Source organism: Leopardus geoffroyi, chromosome B1, assembly GCF_018350155.1.
Source record: "Leopardus geoffroyi isolate Oge1 chromosome B1, O.geoffroyi_Oge1_pat1.0, whole genome shotgun sequence".
NCBI classification, from domain to species: domain Eukaryota; kingdom Metazoa; phylum Chordata; class Mammalia; order Carnivora; family Felidae; genus Leopardus; species Leopardus geoffroyi.
In genome coordinates, this window is record NC_059327.1 from 183,292,314 (window position 1) to 183,308,247 (window position 15,934).

The window sequence follows — 15,934 nt, forward strand, 5'->3', positions numbered from 1 at the left end:
ACTTTAGAACCAATTTGTTGATATCCACAAATTGATTTTGATTTCGGGATGGCGTTGAATCTATAGATCAACTCGAGAAGCATTGCCACATTAGGAATATTGAGTCTTCCAGTCCATGAACACAAAATATCTCTTTGTTGATTTAGTTCTTTGATTTCTTTCATCAGAGTTCTGCAATTTTCCTTACGTATGTCCTGTAAATATACATATTTAGATGCAGGCTTAAGTTTTTCAGTTTTTGGTGCTAATGTAAACACTACAAGATTTTTAAAATGTCAACTTCTAGTTGTTCATTGCTGGTATATATGTTGTTCTAGTTGTTCATTGCTTTATATATGTCTGTATATTGATCTTAAATCCTATGCCCTTGCTAAATCCCTTTTTTCTGGTTGACACCTGGATTGCCTGTGGGTTGGTTTATATCTTGAAGCATTTCATGCTCTTTCACCACAATCATCATTTTCATCTGGGATAGTCCCCCCACAGACCAATCATGAAGCTAAATTAATTATGAAAGTCAGTCTGCTCTACTTAATCCAATTAAACTTAATTGCATGATCCCTATATTCCTAATCATTGTCACCTAAGGGACGTGTTACCTTCATGTTTTTAAACAGATTTTCTGAGCCAAATCATTTTCACAAATATGACTCTCAGAAAAGACATTTTAGGTACAAGAAGACCGAGGGAAATCAGATTTATCTCATTAACCTAAAAGTTTGTGCCAAACCTCATAATGATTTGTGGGCTGCCCGTAAAGCCTCATTGATAATGGAAACAATTCTTCCAGAGGGAATAACATGTGAACAAACTGCAGAACTGACTAATTGAAAAGGCGAAATGACATGGAGTTAACTTTTCGTATGAAAGTATAATAAAAAGCATTAGAAATCAAGCTCTAAGCTTAAATTATGATTGTGAAAATCAGCAAATAAAGACGTTTAAGCAAAGTCCCTGACATAAATTACAGGCAGGGGACAGATTGCACCATTTTCCTATAATGTGCAAGTGTAAGTAATTCCTGATTTAGAAATTAAGAACAGCAGCACTGTTAAAGAACTCAAAAGTGTGTGATTTAATTTGTCTAAAAAGAGGAGAGTGTTGATGGTACGTATCGTGTGCCCAAAAGTTATGTGACCAATGAGCAGCAGAAACAAAGTTGAGATTTCATCTTTATTGCATTATGCTCCTTTACTCAATACATGGGGATGTATATAGACATACATACATACACATATGCACATATACATACATACATACACATATATTTATACTATGTAATTATATATATATATATATATATATATATGATTTTTCTTATGAAAAGAGTAATTTTGCTCTCTAGAGTCACTGGTGAGTAAATCTATTCTTAGAAAATTAACAGAATTGCATCTTTTGAGAACTTGGAAGGTATCAACATAAACCATCATAACCAACCGTGTGCTATCAATAATGGACCATTCCCAACAGCTGGCTACCTTTAGATATCTCTAAGAATGTGAGGTTTGTAACAACCTTTTAAACGTGACTCTCTCATGCTGTGAAAATAGCAAGTACTCAAGCTAGGGTTGAGCTATAATTTTCCTGCATCTAGATCTTTCCACAAGCACATAGAAAAGCAGAGCTAAGCAGCGGGGCACTAATCCCGGGTCATTCTAACCGTACAAGTGGGAAACACGTCAAATGCTTCTTTCCTTTTCTCCCTCATGCCCAGCTCGCTCATTGGCAGTGCTGCGTGAAGGATGTCTGCTCTGGAGCTGGAGAAAGACTCTGAGATGCTATTTAACCTGCACTGAAGGAAAAAGGGAGACAGAACAACCCAGAGTGAGCCAAAAGGCCCCCCAAATGCAAGGTGAGAATAGACGGATTTCCAGTCTTCTTTCACTGGGACTCTCAGGTTTGTCATACTTTCCATTTGTGGCCCCGATCACCTTTGTCAGAGCCACAGTGCCAGACATAAAATAAATTCTTCCGACTTCTGAGACCAGGTTTTGAAGAGGGGCAAGGGAAACTCAGGGGGAAGCAAGAGTGATATAATTGGAGGAGAGACACTCAGAATCACTTTTGCGCATCTGCTTCTCATAAAGATGAGAAGCACTTTACAAACAGAACAAAAATAAATGCAAATGATAACAATCTTTTCTTTTTTCAGGAGCTGTGGGTATGGGATGTTGATTTTTCATGCTTTGTTAGAGCTATTAACATCTGCGGAAATCTGGAGAATCTCAAGATGTGATACTATGACTGAAAGATTTTCTTCTATTACATTAGGTTAGAAGTTCATTTTACCAATTCCTAAGCTGCAATGTATACACTCTCTATTGATTCTGATACACAGTATCTGAATTCCCCCTATTCATTTAAGCTCCAGTTTTTTTTTCTTTAATTGAATTTTTATATCAAATAAATCTATAAACCAACGGACCAGGCATAGTTTTGGTTTCAGCACTTTAAATTTGAAGCAATTTTCTTCTGTCTGATAAATATGCAATAATTGCCTATCATAGGAGATAATGTAACACAGCAGCTAAAAGCGAAGACTTTGGAGTCAGATGGCCTGGGTTAAAATCTTATTTTGAGCTTATGACCACTTTAAACATGGGAATATTACTTAACCTTTCTAAGCCTCAGTGTCCTTATCTATGCAACGGGAATGATAACAATAGTATCTGACTCATAGGGTTATTATGAGAATTAAGTTCATTTATGAGCTACAACTTTGTACATATAAAGGCTTAATGGATAGTAGTTATTTTTTTTATTATGTGCAAACATTATTCCACATGCAAAACTAAAGACCATTTACAAATAAGAGATTAGGGAGACCTCACTCCTTTTAACTCAATTAACAAAGAAGATATGTTTTCTCTTCAAAGAATAAGAAACATTAGAAAATCAGACATAATATAACATCAAACATATTATATGCTTTCAAATCAAAGCTATAGAAGGGAATTTAGAAGAATATGAAATGGAACATGAATTTGCAAATAGAAAGCACATTCAGGGGGTTATTAGAAGTAGAAGAGTGTAGGATATATTATTCTGACTTATGAAGCTATTTCAATTTTGCATTTGAGTTATGAAAATGCCAGTGAATTAACCCTTTTGGAAATTACTAGAAGTACTTTGAGGTTATTAACATTATATAATTGTGTACTTAAAGAGTAATCAATTTTCCCTGGAGGAATAAAGAAAACCACTACAGTTAAGTGACTTTTTATTTCTGGTGGTATTAAGTTCTACACTATGAAGTGGGGATACTCTGAATAGAAACACATAAAAGAGGAATGAGTTTGGAATAAAAACTTGAGTCTTTTCCAGTTCTCTTTTTGACTATGTATTTAATCCTTGGATGTTTCAACTCAAACATTTTAGAAAATAAGAGACTCATTTTAATACAAAAAAATTTTGGAATATTAAACAAGATGACCCGTGTTCAGGTCGTTTGCAAAATCCAAAGTGCTCCATATAAGCTATGGTGATATCCTCTAAAAATTAAATTTAAAACCCCAAACTATCTGAAGATCACCTTATAATATGATTTTACTTCTCTCTCTTGGTTAAACATATTGCTTATTTTATTCTCATTAATACCTTGTGAGTCATCGGTATGACTATGATTGCCCTTATTTTGAAGACTACAAAACTGGGACTTGAAGAATTGAAATGATCTTACCATTAGCATTTGGCCCAAAGGGCAGAGACAAAACCAAAGAGCAAAGTCCTAAGTTACAAAGTCCAAGCATCCAGTCATATACCAATTGCTGCTTTATGATTTTGGACAGTCTTCAAGATATGTTGAAATACTAATAAGAGAAGATGTGTCATATCTATTCTGATTCCTCAGCACCTACACAAAGATTAGTAGACATTAGGCACATTAAGGAAACTGTAGATTGTAGATCATCAAAAGTTATACTTAGCCAATGAATCATTTGACTCTTCAGCATCTGTGTCTCTTGATTTATTTACTTTTCAACTTTAGTTCCCGTGGTTATACACATGCATCAGAGTGGTGCTCGTGAGGGTGACCCTGGCGGTTATACTTCTGTAAATAAACGTACGTTATGTACATAAAATCTACCTGGAGTTCAAATGTGAAACAGTCAGATAGTGATCTCACCACAAGTTAGAATGAACTTTCACAGCTAATTCAAATTCTAGTCAGGAGATTTGAATGCTAAGCCAGCCTTAGCCCCTGATACAGTCTTCTAGGCATCAATTATGACATAATCATCATAAAAAAGCTTTGATGCCCTTTCTATTCCTTTCACGATTCTAAATTACTTGTCTGAAATAAAAAGTCTCAGGCAGCGTGTAAAAGGTATTTTAACATATACTAAAAAACATACTCTACCATGCTGTGTTTTATAATATATGATATATACTATAAAAACAGAATCTTTTTTTTATTTAAAAAAATTTTTTTTAATGTTTATTGATTTTTGAGAGAGAGAGACAGAGACAGAATGTGAGCAGGGGAGGGGCGGAGAGAGAGGGAGACACAGAATCGGAAGCAGGCTCCAGGCTCCGAGCTGTCAGCGCGGAGCCCTACGCGGGGCTCGAACTCACAGACTGTGAGGTCATGACCTGAGCTGAAGTCGGACGCTTAACCGACTGAGCCACCCAGGCACCCCTAAAAACAGAATCTTTTATGTGTTTTTCTTTTTCCAGTTCATATAACTCTCCATGAACAATTTAGGCTGATTCCAACAAATTTTAAACAATATAAAGTAAACACATGCATACAAGTTAAAATACGTTGACTTTTTAATTTTAGAAATATTTTGTATGAAGATATGTTTTTATAATAAGGTGGAATAGATTATAGTCCTACAACACTACTACTAAGTTATTAATTAATTATTAACTAATCAGAATCATGAAACATATTCAAAAATAATAGTTATTCTCCATTTTAAAATTAAGTGTTTGGAAAACTGTCCATTCTCCATAAAATAGGTATACCTATTTAAAATAATTCCAGTCCGTCAGGCCCCTCCGCTTTTGCAGGCCAGACTCCGGGGCTCTGCTTGGCCGGCGAGCCGCCCCTCCGCCCCGGCTCCCTCCCGCCAGTCCGTGGAGCGCGCACCGCCTCGCCGCCCTTCCTACCCTCTTCCATGGGCCTCTCGTCTGCGCTTGGCTCCGGCGACTCCGTTCTGCTAATCCTCTGGCGGTTTTCTGGGTTATTTAGGCAGGTGTAGGTGGAATCTAAGTGATCAGCAGGACGCGCGGTGAGCCCAGCGTCCTCCTACGCCGCCATCTTCCCCGTAACCAATTTGGACAATAAATTTCATATAGTATAAAAAAAAAATAAATAAATAAATAAATAAAAATAAAATAATTCCAAGTGTCGGGGCACCTGGGTGGCTCAGTTGGTTAAGCGTCCGACTTCGGCTCAGGTCACGATCTCACGGTTTATGAGTTAGAACCTCACATTGGGCTCTCTGCTGTGAACATGGAGCCAGTTTCATATCCTCTGTCCCCCTCTTTCCCTGCCCTTCCCCCCATTTGCTCTCTCTGTCTCTCAAACATAAACATTAAAAATATATATTACAAAATAAAATTAAGGGGGCACGTGGATGGCTCAGTTGGTTGAGCATCAGACTTCAGCTCAGGTCATGATCTCAGGGTCCATGGGTTCGAGCTCCGCATCGGGCTCTGTGCTGACAGCTCGGAGCCTGGAGCTTGCTTCGGATTCTGTGTCTCCCTCTCTCTCTGCCTCTTCCCCATTCATTCTCTCTCTCTCTCTCTCTCTCTCTCTCAAAAATAAACAAACATTAAAAAAAATTTATAAAAATAAAATGAAAATAATTCCAAGTGTAATTACTGAAAGTATTTTTTCTTTAAAAGTTGAGTCAAGGGGTGCCTGGGTGACTCAGTCGGTTGGGCATCCCACTTCGGCTCAGGTCATGATCTCACAGTCTGTGAGTTCGAGCCCCACGTTGGACTCTGTGCTGACATCTCAGAGCCTGGAGCCTGCGTCAGATTCTGTGTCTCCCTCTCTCTCTGCCCCTCCCCCACTCTCTCTCTCTCAAAAATAAAGATTAAAAAATAAAATTAAATAAATAAATAAATAAATAAGTAAGTAAATGTTGAGTCAAATGACATTAGAGTTTTTAAGTAATATAGGTACTCAAATAAGTCCCCCAAATGTATGAAAAATAATGAGAACTTGATCTGCCATGTATTAAACATATAAAACTATTAATCAAATTAATATGATATTGGTTTAAAAATGGGCTAGAAATAGATACAAGATATCAGTGTATTTAATATAAGAAAGAGTGATATTTCATTTTATTGAAAGGAAGATGAATCATTTTATAATATTGTAGAAAAAGTTAATTCATCTAGAAAATAGATAACGTTTGCCTATTATATCATAAATAGCAGATAAACTGTAAATGTGTACAAGACTTAAGTGCTGGGGCGCCTGGGTGGCGCAGTCGGTTAAGCGTCCGACTTCAGCCAGGTCACGATCTCGCGGTCCGTGAGTTCGAGCCCCGCATCGGGCTCTGGGCTGATGGCTCAGAGCCTGGAGCCTGTTTCCGATTCTGTGTCTCCCTCTCTCTCTGCCCCTCCCCCGTTCATGCTCTGTCTCTCTCTGTCCCAAAAATAAATAAACGTTGAAAAAAAAATTAAAAAAAAAAAGACTTAAGTGTTGACAAAAAAATAAAATGAAAACACATTTTCATTTTGAAATGTAAGGTCAAGGAGAGCTTCTTATTCAAGTTTTAAACTTTAGAATCTAAAAAAGAAAATATGTAGATTTGCAATATTAAAAAATAATACCCTTTTATAGCATATTATTGCATAAACCATACCAAAGAGCATAACATAGTTTTGAAATATAGAATGACTATCGATTATATATAAAGAGCTCTTAACAAATTGAGCAAAAAGATATTAACCCAATTATCTAATGGGCACAGTACGTAAGTAGACAATTCACAGAAGAGCAATTGATGGCCACTAAATATTTTGTAAATGCTTAAATTCACGATATGGAAACATAAATTAAGGTAACGATGAGCCATCAAATTGTGCTCATCGGATTAGTAAATAAAAGGAGGGATAATTATTGCTCTTGTGGGTGTGAGCTACATAGCCTCTTGCAAATGTGAATTGACAAAGTCCTTCTTAAAAGAAATCTAGCACGTATATAAATACAATTGAATAAGAATAAAGAAATGGTGTTTGTTTATATATTAGAATCATACTTCCATAAAACAAAGTAATCCCAAGATTTCTTATATTGTGTGTGTGAATGTGTAAGTCTACTGTTGTGTTCACATATGATGACATAAACATAAGAAAACATTTTTTGGGGGCACCTGGGTGGCTCAGTCGGTTAAGCGGCCGACTTCAGCTCAGGTCATGATCTTGCGGTCCGTGAGTTCAAGCCCCGCGTCGGGCTCTGTGCTGACAGCTCAGAGCCCAAAGCCTGTTTCAGATTCTGTGTCTCCCTCTCTCTGACCCTACCCTGTTCATGCTCTGTCTCTCCCTGTCTCAAAAATAAATAAATGTTAAAAAAAATAAATTAAAAAAAAAGGGTTGTTAACATTGATGTTATTAACATAATAATCAAGGTTGTTAACATTGATTTTTGGTAGGTAAGACAGCTGGCATGGTTGGGAGATGATTACATTAAGCAAATAAATAAATATATTGAGACTACTGTCAGCCCTAATAAGGCTTTGGTTCATAGTCTAGGTGTGAGGAGAAGCCTCAGGAAAGTTTACATGAATAAACACCATTTCTACATCTACAACAAGGCCCTGGCTTGACTCTTTGTGTTCTACATCTTGAGTTATCTCCCCTGATTCATTGGTGATTTTCAAGAGTCCATTCTGCCCTTCCCTTTCCTCTTCTCTGTCGTTCTCTTCCCTTGTCTTCCCTACAGCCTTTTTAAATTCTTCCCTTTCACTTTTCTCTCCTTGTTCTTCCTCTCTTTCCTCTTTCCACCTTCTTCCCTTTCTTCTTCCCTCCCTTGACCTCCTCTCCTCTTCTCTCTTCTTGTCCTTCATCCTTTCCTTTCTTCCCCTTCACGGAGGGACCTATGTGTCAGTGACCATGTATGCAGGCGGTGGGGCAGGAGAGCAGGGTGGCAGACAGGCAAGAAAACAAGAGATGGAAAAGGTCATCTAGAGGCACCAGCTTCCTTGTGGCCAACAAAGCAGCACAGAAAGAGAAGGGGGTGGGAAAGGCCAACAGTGTGCCTAGGAGAAAGGAGCTGGGACAGTGGGAGCTGAACCATAAGGACTTGAGAGTGTGACCAGTGGCCCAGGAGTCCAAACGGAGGGGGAAGTGCCCATGAAGGAGCCATGTGATGGCCGAGAAAGTAGCTTAGAATGAATACAGAGACCATGGAAACAGGAGGCTGGCTTGGCTGGGAGATTAGTAATATATAACAAATATGTAAAATGATCAAATAAGTAAAAATATTGATTATAATGTGATTTAAGCTTCAATGTCAGAGAAACAGTATAGAAATAAATACAAAAGGTGGGGATGTGCCTGGGTGGCTCAGGCAATTAAGTGATTTCGGACTCTTGATTTTTTCCTAGGGTTTTTTTTTTTTCCACGTCTAGGGTCATGGGATCAAACCCACATTGGACACTGTGCTGAGTGTGGAGCCTGCTTGAGACTTCTCTCTCTCTCTTTTTCTCTCTCTCTGTCTCCCTGTCTCTCTCTCCCCTGCTCCACCCCCTCTCCGACTCACACTCTTCCTCTCTCTGTCACTTAAGTAAAAAAAAATATTTCTTTAAAAAAAGAAAAGAAATGCAAAAAGGGGGAAGACTAGGAAAAAAACAAACAAACCTGAGGGCTTGTGTTGGAATTGTAGGTATCCATATAAACTCTTGGATTTTTTTAAATAAATATGCACCTACAGATATATACATAGGTGTAGAAGTCTGTGTAGCCCTTTTGGTTCTGCAGAGAGAGATGATTTGGAGTTGAGGGTGACAGAGCATCGGTTGACATTTGCCCAGAATTCTCTTTCTCCTGATGATCTTAAAGACTTGTTACCTTAGTTTCGGTTGTTGGCATAAATTCTAACTCAAGTCAAGAAGGGATGAAATAGTAGAGGTGATCAAACTTGAATCCTCAGTTTGTCATTTACCAGCTACAGCTTGGGTTCCTTCAAAGGATGAGATGAAATATGTTACTTATCTGCTCTTCAGATGTACTGAAGTTAAGACTGTATATACCACCTGCCTTTCAAATGAGAATAACCTCTTTGATTCATAGGTGGCTGGAGTTACCTAAAACAGGGATGAGTAGCATTACTGTGCAGGAAGGAAATGAGTCTCAGGGAGGTGAAATGACTTGATGAAAATCCAACAGCCAAAAGGAGTGCGACCCTGGACCAGAACTCTAGTTTCTTTCTCACTGACCCAGCAGCAGAGAACCATAATCATTTAATCTAATCTCAATATTTTCTGAAAATCAAAGGCCTTTTGCCATAAGATTAATCATCTTATTTTTTGTTATTTAGCTAATTAAACACTTCAATGACAAGGGTAGGATAGCTCTGAGGGTCTCTAATTGACGCACATTTCCCCATGCTAAACCTCGTCCTACAATTTGACCTATAATACCCAATGAATGATGACAAGGAAAAACACTGTCTTCGGCACAGCAGGATCAAAAAATCCAAACTGGCATTTTGGGATTTTTTTTCCCTTATCATAGCAATACACAGACAGCACATTCTGACCTATCAAAGTGGAGACGTGCGGGCTATTGAGGTATTGTTATGAGACAGTGTGAAATAAATTTCCCATTGAAAACATGTTGATAAAATGTTGGCAGGTAAAACTTTTGTAGCATAGAGAGAAAAATGCCTTTGAAAATATCCAAGTGAATGGTCATGTTTTAAGTTAACAAGTCGTTGCCTGAAGCCTCCCTTGAAATCAGTAAACTGTTCATCTTGCAGATTGCATTAAGAATTGGATTTCTAAAGCAAAAATGTCCCGTGGCCCAAAATAAGTGCAAAGATGTGCCAGTGTTTTAAATGTCTTATATAATCTTGTTTTGATGTAAACAATAGGGTCTGATCTTATAATAAGATCCAATTAATATGATGTTGACGATCGCTGTGTCAGGTAAGCAGAAGAATATAGCGTGCATTTTTCACCTTTGACCAGAAGCTCATTATCTTTGCATGTATGTCTTTGCTTTTATCATCAAAGCACATTAGTGCAGTAAAAGGAATAAATAAGGTGGTAAAACACAATAAATAAAGGCATGGTACAGGAGGTTAACAATATGCAACCGTAAAATACTATCACCTCTCACTGATTAGCATACATTTGGAAGGTAAAAAAAAAAGCACAACTGCCTAACAAAAGAAAAAAAGTTAAGAAGCCAGTGTTTAGAATTAATAGTGATATAAACTTGGAGAAATTGCTAACCTTTAGAACAAAAAGAAAGATGTTTCAAATATTTTCCTCCTCTCTCTCTCTCTCTCTCTCTCTCTCTCACACACACACACACACACACACACACACACTCACACATCACTCTAAAAGGAAAAAGAAATAACGACACATTTAAAAAAAATTTTTTTTACCAGTTTAAAGTAGAACTACCCAGAGGGTATCGAAGGATCTCCTGTCTGCCTAGGCAATGGCTCATCGAGTTTTTCAAAGCACCTTAACAGGGACTGCCATGAAGTCCGCCTCAAGAAATATTACCACAAGTATTCCCCACCTGCCTGGTGGAAACCATTTGATCTCAGAGAATTTTCATCTTAATTGTAGCTGACATATTAATGCCATCAGATGCCCAACCTACCATATGAGATCGGAAGACACAATGTGTAGGAAGCCTTATTCTACTCAGCAAGGAATCTGAGAAGCAGTAAAGATGTATTAACCTAAAAAAAAAGATTCACATTGGGGCGCCTGGGTGGCGCAGTCGGTTAAGCGTCCGACTTCAGCCAGGTCACGATCTCGCGGTCCGTGAGTTCGAGCCCTGCGTCGGGCTCTGGGCTGATGGCTCAGAGCCTGGAGCCTGTTTCCGATTCTGTGTCTCCCTCTCTCTCTGCCCCTCCCCCGTTCATGCTCTGTCTCTCACTGTCCCAAAAATAAATAAACGTTGAAAAAAAAAATTAAAAAAAAAAAAAAGATTCACAAAAAAAGCTACACTAATGATTCTAGTTTTGTTCTTATTTTGAATAAACTATTTTATAAATAAGACTGCTTTAATGCATTTGAAAAATCCATAAATAACAGATTCAATAATCCCTATCTTCTAAAATACATGTAAAATAATAATAAAGAGGAAAGCCTGGATGTTTTCTTAAAAGCAAGGCCTGCCTTTTCGGTTCCAATTCATTCAACAAATAAGTCTGATTTGAAAATAACTGGAGAACCCTGACTGACAATAGAGAAGTTAAAATACTTAGATTGTGAAAACTTTATTACTATTCCTATGTGACACTAGTCTTTTTTTTTTTTTTTTTAATTTTTTTTTCAACGTTTATTTATTTTTGGGACAGAGAGAGACAGAGCATGAACGGGGGAGGGGCAGAGAGAGAGGGAGACACAGAATCGGAAACAGGCTCCAGGCTCTGAGCCATCAGCCCAGAGCCCCACGCGGGGCTCGAACTCACGGACCGCGAGATAGTGACCTGGCTGAAGTCGGACGCCTAACCGACTGCGCCACCCAGGCGCCCCATATGTGACACTAGTCTTGAAAAGCCCAGTGAAAATTCATTTAAATAAACTGATGCAACTCAAATTGGGACCTCCCAAATTATTCACTTTCTTTATTTTGGAATCGTAATAGATCCATTTGGTCTTAATGCCTGTGTCATCAGTATCATGTATAAAAGGCTTCTTCTGTAATCGAGCTTTAGCTGGATGGATCTTTCCAGTGAATTTGTTTCTTGGGAAGAAGGGGCAGAAAAGAGACTAGTGAATCCGTCACCTACCCACAAGGTTTTCTTTTGGAAACAAAAGAGGCCAAAACAAATAGCCTTCTGAAAGTGTACTTAAACAGGTAAACCTCTCCAGAACCTTTAAACTCTAAGGGAGGGTTTAATCATTGTCCTACATCAATATCATACGGAGCCAAATGACCAAAAAGTTGTCACATTTGACCTTCATGATAGTCATTTATTCTATATGGGATGTGTGTAACCTACTTCCAAAGTCTGCAAACTTCTGGAGACTTTAGAAAGGACTAGACACATAAAAGAGTACTCTGATTTACTCCATTGATCTTTTTAATTCTTAATAGGCAAATTATTTTTGCCACAGAATCATACAGCTATACAATATGAGTTGTCTCTGTTCCATTTTTATTTTCTTTCTCGTTTGGATAAACCACTGAAAACCGTTTGAATACCGTTTTCATATTTTAGTAAGGTAGAAGAAGTAAAACCAGTGTCCTCATGACACATGGTGAAGAAAAGAACTCTCCCCCACTCTAGAATCTGTAAGTTACATGTTGCTCTTTGGGGCCTGACTGACCTCACCTGGGCTTTGCTGTAGATAATGGGTTCAAGTCAGGTCTTCTCAAGTGGCTCTCCATTCTGGGATCCATAGCAAGTTGGAGTGTGCTCTTTTCTTCATGGATGCCAGAAGCACAAGAAGTCAAGTCGAAGCTTTCACGTGCATTTAAAGCTTCTGTTGGAGTTCCATGCTGACAACAGCCAGTGCCCAAAGTAAATCACTGGCCAAACCCACTATCCCTGGGGCTGGAAAATGCACTCAGTTCACTGTAGAGGAAGGTACTGCAGAGTCACACGGCAAAGTGAATCGATGAATTTTTTTTTAAATTTTTTAACGTTTATTTATCTGTGAGAGACAGAGAGAGAACAAGAGCGGGGGAAGGGCAGAGAGAGAGAGAAAGAGAGGGAGACACAGAATCCGAAGCAGGCTCCAGGCTCTGAGCTGTCAGCACAGAGCCCGATGTGGGGCTCGAACTCACAAACCGTGAGATCATGACCTGAGCCGAAGTCGGATGCTCAACCGACTGAGCCACCCAGGAGCTGCTACATGCATTTTTGTATAATAAGGAGAGAGGACTGGCGGACAATGATCTCATCTACCACTAAGTGTTACTTATGGAAACTCCAGAGCCCAAAGGCCCAGAATTCCTGAGGGGTGAGGAAATCCTCAAAAGTTACCACTCATGCATAACAGTGACAACAGACCTTATTCCTACCTTGATGTGAAAATCAAATGAGATGATAACGGATAAATGTAACTCACTTTATTCCATAAATTCTCAAGGCCTTGAAAAGAAAGATTTACATAAAATATCAGTTATTAGCGTAGTTCTACTTTTCCCACATTTTTTTTTTGGGGGGGGGGGGGCGGGGAGCCAAGCATGCTGAAAGAACAAACTCTCTTACTTGGAAGGTAACTGTATTCTATTTACAAACATCTTTCTATTTCCAGGAGCAACTACCCTGAAAAAGTGAACCTATAATTTCCTTGCTAAATTGACTGAAACCAGTTAGTGGAAAGGAACTGCAGACTCACTGTAATGATTCTGTTATTTTTTATCACCATACTTTCCCCATCGCGTGATGCTATCACGGTCTAACTGAAACCCAGAGTTATGCCAAATACAGACACTCTTACAGGAGGCAGATCTGATACATGTAAGAATGGGTGGTTCCTGCTATCACTCATTCCCAGCCAGGCTGCAGGCATAACATTGTAGGAAAAACGGTTTCTTCAATATTCTATCAAAATGAAGCAGGGGAAATAATTGCTTAAGTGATATGGTGGAATAATCTCAAACAGACGACTGAAAGTCAGAAAAAATGCCTGTCACTGTAACAACGCTAATATTAGGTACTTGATAAATAACTGTGGAAGCAAAGAAGGAATAAAGGGAAGAAGGACTGAGAGGGAAGGAAAGAAGGGAGGGAAGAAATTACCCATTTATTTACCTGCCTCGTGGCCCTAAAACAATGAAACATGTGCATGTCCGTAAGGGTCCACTGAGTATGCTTAGTTCTAATAATCATTTAAGTTGATATTTAGGGGTACAAAACAAAATGGGGAAAGATAAAAAAAGAGATATTTCAAAATGATTTGATTCTTAAGTGTCTACCTTGACATGTGATTTCTAACAATCCAGAAATTTGCTTAAATCCTTTTGTACAACATTCCTAACTCTCTGTGTAACCTAAGATAACCACTAAGGTCTAGTAACTAATGTTCCCTGAGCTGTTTTTAGTTACTCTCACATTGTGGGTCTTTGTGCCGCTTCTTTTCTATGGTTAAAAATAGACAAGTAAATCCAGATAATTATATTTTACTTTTAGAGTAAGAAAAGAAAGAACATTAGATCTGGAAGGAAACACTGAGGGTTTGAATCTCAGCATTCTCAATTACTAGCTTTGTGATAACGTTGGGCAAGTCACTTCAATGCCCCATGCTTAAACCCACCCTTTTCTAAAAATGGGAATAAAAGTTTATATGTTATTTCTTTAGAGACGAACAAGACATTTCAAAGGGCATTCTCTAAGCTCTTTGCAGATTGTATGCCACTGTTCAGTTGCAATTGTGAGTATAATTTTTCAACACAACTTTTACCTTTGGTCTGGATTCTGGATGTTCTAACTTAGCACAGTGTGGACACAATTCAGCTCTAATGACAAGAAAATCCAATTCTTACAGAGGAAGAAAATGAATTGTATACCATACGGTCACACATTTGGAACCTGTTATTTTCAATAATAACATGTTTGGGAAGCATTCATTATCGACTAGAAATAACTTACTTCGACAGTTAGCGATAGCGGAGTTCATGCTGAGTGCTAAGATGCTGACATCGAACAGAGAGGAAATACAGTGAGCTCCGTTCTAGCAGAAGACATCCGTCAGCGTGGTTTATTTGCAAGGCACTGTATTATTTCTTCTCAATCAGCAAGTTCAAGGTAGGATCTTTTATAGCAGGACGTGTTGTACAGCCATTCCTCTCCCTCTGCACTGCTCACCTCCTTGCTGTTCACAGTAAATCTTAACTATTTTAAGGCCACTTCTCTTTTAACCCATAGGTCTGGTTTAATACTCAAAAGTCATCCTTAGGTTAGAGGCTATAAACCCGGTTATTTGAATCCAGGAGAGGTAACCTGCTTTCATGAAGATCTCAGTTTAAGAGTCAGATAAATGTCTTCAGATCCATTTGTGCCGAGCACAGCCAAATGATACGAGGCCAGTTAGGAGATTACATTTCTGTGTTCCCTTCCCAGCGGATAAGTTTATCCGGGGACCTATATCATCTTCATTTCTCAGCAGGAGAAAGAGTATTAAGACATCGAGCCTCGGGGCGCCTGGGTGGCTCAGTCGGTTGAGCGTTCGACTTCGGCTCAGGTCATAATCTCGCGGTCTGTGAATTCGAGCCCCACGTCGGGCTCTGTGCTGACAGCTCGGAGCCTGGATCCTGCTTCGGATTCTGTGTCTCCCTCTCTCTCTGTCCTTCCCCCACTCATGCTCTGTCTCTCTCTGTCAAAAATAAACATTAAAACAATTAAAGAAAAAAGACTTCGAGCCTAATAAAATGCATAGCAAAGCAATTTCGTGGGTAAGACAAGAACTGAGTTTGTGGAGAGAAAAATAGCACTAGGTCTGTCCATCAGAATTAATTTAAGACGCCTGTTGTGCATTAGTATCAGAGATCTTCCTCTGGAAGTAATGTACAAAATGCTGGGATTATCAACAACAACAAAAAGATTGAACCTGAAGCCAAGGGGGAAAATTAGAGTTCCCAAATTATTCTGATAGAAGTGAAAGAGAGAAAGCAGAGGTTGAAAGACATTAAGAATTTATTTTTACTGTAAATCAAATGCTGTGAGCACACATGTGTCTGTTAGTACTGTGTAAAATGCAAAATCATAAGAATACCAAAGAAACCCCAGGACCCAAACAATACACATACCCGTAGATTCCCATAGAGT